Raw genomic sequence first — 4,318 nt, forward strand, 5'->3', positions numbered from 1 at the left:
CCCGGGTCTATATACTGGTATGTAACACGACCTCATCAGTACATATTTATGGTAATATCACGGGGTAAATCTCTCTCTCTGGGTTCTCCACACGTGTCAGGTGGAAATCTCGTCTCGTCTCTATATCTCGCCCCCTTGAGGTATGGGATTGGGAAAGTCACTTTAACTTTACAGTCAAATAAGACACACACAACGTAATACGTTTCAGCTCTCGTCTTAGTCGGTCAATCGAGCACTCTATAAGACACAGCGCCCTGGGGAAAAATCTCCAAGACTATCGCAAGGCTGACCCAAGACTCTTTTAGACTGCGTCAAGGCTCGCCCCAAGTCTCTCCAGGACTGCGTCTGTTCTGCTGTACTCCCCAAGACCAACTAAAACAACTTTATTCATTTTCAAAACTCTAACCAATTACAAAACAGTAAAAAGACTCTAGGGCGTAACTTTCAATCATAAAGCCAATCACACTAAGTACTGAATGCGTCATATCTTTTGATAAATCGTTCACTACATTAATAACTACGAATACCAACTGTCAGAATTAATAGTCAGAATAGCGACGGTTATCTCGTAATTAGTTCCAAATCACTGAGCCAAGTTCCGTCCAAAACTTCAAATAGGCCTAAACGATGACAGACATAACACAGCAATTCGCTAATAATCAGCTAATTAAGTCGGTCAACAGATACGCAAAAACAAATTCATGACAGTAACCTTACAATTGCTATACGGCGATTTTTGATATTGTATGGGATAATTGACAGACAGTAAGTAAATATATTTATTATAGGACTAGTATATAAACCATCAAGCCAATGGGCTAAATACTCACTCTAAATAAAGATATATATATCTCACGGTAGCTGTGAAAAAGCAAAAGAAAGCACGCCATACGAAATATTCAAACTGGCAAGTGTGTATTACCTTACCAGATATTAACCAAATAAAAATAATCCATATTTAACAGCACAAATTCAATTTCCAATATTGGCAAAACCACCTTCGTTCGCTCTGACCAATTACCTCTTTTATCTGAAAAATATGTTATCAAGAACCGGTAAGCAATTTTATTAATCATTAATGTTTCGAGCAATGCGATATTTAAATTAAAATATGTAATATTTCCCAAAATAATTAAGCGTACGCGTATTAATTGTGAAACGAAAATCTGCCTTATTATAACTCAGATCAAGTCTCTGAATGATTTCGATAAGAAATTTATTTCGCTGTAAAATTAATGTAGTAAGTTTAGTTAAATCACTTATCGTACCAACCAAAACACAATGAAAATTAATGAAAATGCAAACGAGAATCTAGTACAGAACTGCCGACGTCGGCTATATCAATTACATTTTTTAATTTAAATTTTTAAATTTAAGTTTTGTAAGGGAGCAACACCACCATACCTCAAGTTTATTTATGATAACTTCCGGTTCCCGTCTCGGAAAATCTAAAAGTCATCAATCCAAGTTGTCGAACAAGCCACCTTTCCACTTGCTTCTGATTGTATAATCCAATCGTGCATGCGCACGAGCCAAGTTACCAGTCACTTGAACACCGAACATATAAAACTGCTCATCGTGAGAAAACGTCGTTTACAAAAGATATCTCACAAAAGAAGTAGCAATCGAAATTACTCTCATAAACACAAATATGTCTTATACTTAGCACATTGTGTAACATTATATATAGTCTGGTGGTTTGGTTTGAAGCATTGTAAGTGCTTTTGCCTTGAAAAACATTTTGGTGCTTTTGCTTTGTGTTAATTTTCAACAGAAAGCATTTACTCCGACAAACACTTTTCCATAAATACTAAAACTCCACTGTTTGAAATTACAGATGTTTTTTTTTTATTATTAATATTGTTTTTGAAAGAAAGTTTCTTATTAAAGCAGTGTATTTTATTGAAAAACAAAACATAAGTGCTTCCGGATTCACATTGTGTGCAATCCATAACCATTCTGATAACAAGGAACATTACACAAAATTCCACGAAAATCTTTATAAAGTGGTCAATATAACAAGTGTTACCAGTTTTCTAGATGATTCTTTTTTTCTTTAACATACTCACCACGATATCGACCAGTTTCAATACAGAATGAGAAAATTCTGAATCTGAACTGCATGATTCATTGCATGACATACCCAAGGCGTGTCACTATAATTTGAAATAACTTTTCCAGATTTTTATTAGCTGATTCGGCAAATTTCTCGGACATAAAAGTAAAATAAAAAAATCGTAAAATATAACACAATATATTTATATTCAGCCACTGTAATTGCAATTCAAAATGCTACTTCCAAGTATACGACAACGAAAATGTACAATATTTGATTCTGATTGCTATTCTTCTAAAATTGCAGCGGAAACGTGGAGAAATTTTTCCGATTTCCTGAAGATACAGTCGTCTTTCAATTGTTTTATCCAGTCGTATGTATTGCCGTATAACAAATGTAAATTTATCAAACAAATTGTATGTATTAACAATATCATATGAGTATATAGTTCTCGGTACGTGTCTAGTGCATGTATTGTTCGAGCCATTGTACAGAGGCAACGACACGCAATGTTACATGGAGTGACGAGATCTTCTCACCAACCTCGCGCCGAAAGCGCCACCTAACTAGAAAGTCCAGGGCATGCCCCCGTCTTAAAAACATGAAATCCAGACCCTCTGAAACGAAATTATTCTGACACAAAGGGTTTCAGCTTGATTCTGGAGAGCGACGCCCCAAAAATTTTTTTCGAGGTCGCCCCCTCTGCCCCATGCCCCGCCACTGCTCTATTTAAAATTTAGTGATTTATTATGCCATATTTGTATAAAAGGTTATTTATTATAAGGTTTCTTTAAAGTAGGCATATGGAAACTATTTTCTTTCAAAATGTGTTTATATTAAATTATGCATATTTAGCAGACCCTCACGCCCTCGAAGTTCTAATCATTTAACGAACTCGATATGAATTAAAAAAAAGGCAGTAACTAGGATGACACTTGCACACATATATGTGGTGTTATTTGCAAATAATGCTCGATCAGTTGGAAAAGTTTACACTTTTTATGTATTGCGCCACTTCAAGAATTAGGTCATTTTCAAACTCTGTGCATGTATCAACTAATATTTGTAAAAAAGATGACGTCTGCATTATTAACAATGCTAGCGGAGATGACGTAATTCAATGACTTGTCGTTCAAATGCTCAAGCCGATGTGTATTGCTTTCGGACCAACAGAGAAGTGTACCACAAAGCACGCAGACCCGGCAGTTTGCTATGTTTTGTCGCTGGAAAATTACGAGAATAGACTGAAGAGGAAATCTAAATGGGAAAGACGTAGTGAACAAATCATTGACATTGTGCGACGACTGTTATCATCTTAGACGGATTTGAGACATGCATATAATATGTATTATAATATAAAATTGACATTAATCTGAATCTAGTATTCAAGTCATGCCAAAGTCTCGGGATAGAGGATGCGAGAAATGAGTGTACCCTTTGTATTTAAAGTCAATATATATTCTACGTCAGTAACAATCACTCAGTCAATTATTTCCTAATGCCCGTTTTCCCGCATTTCTTTTCCACAGTCCACCATAGACCAATGTCTTCTACCATGATGACATCTTTAAAAATCATGCTTTAGTGATAAGACTAAAGTCTGAGACAAAACAACTATAATAAATATCTTGTATACATTCATAGTATTACCAATTAGGGTTTTCATTTAGAGTATGTCAATGTAAATATATGTTGAACATTGCTGTTGAAATTAAAATAGTTATCGTTCGTACTGAGCAGAATCCAGAATCCCGTGTGGGATTTGAGTTACCTATAATATATGAATTGCGGCCTCGAGAAAATACATTTCATACGGGTAACTTACAGCATGTCGGAGGACATACGCATACTGTTGACCGCATGGCCAAATAAGTATGTGATATTGATATACAGGTATAGAAACCAAAACGTGGGTAACATTTAGAAACTCACTACCTATAATAACAAAACAGTATATTAAGGGGAGAGGAATTTCGATGTAATAGTTTTCAAAAAAAAGTAGTATTCTCACCATTTTTTCTGGCAAGCTTGACAAATTGTGTCGACTATGGTAGAAAGGCAGGATTATTCTGTTTTATGTACATGCCAATTTATTTTTCGGTGAAAGTTTCTTGACATTTCTCAATTCATTCAAATATGACAAAAATAGGAACCCATAATAAAGTGCTTATGTAGTTATAAGTATTTAGAATGTGACATAAGAATGAATTAAAAATAACATAACATCCACTACTCAAAATAAACTACTGAGAAGCAAATTTC

This window comes from Saccoglossus kowalevskii, chromosome 13 (genome assembly GCF_978046115.1).
Source record: "Saccoglossus kowalevskii chromosome 13, keSacKowa6.1, whole genome shotgun sequence".
Classification (NCBI taxonomy): Eukaryota; Metazoa; Hemichordata; class Enteropneusta; family Harrimaniidae; genus Saccoglossus; species Saccoglossus kowalevskii.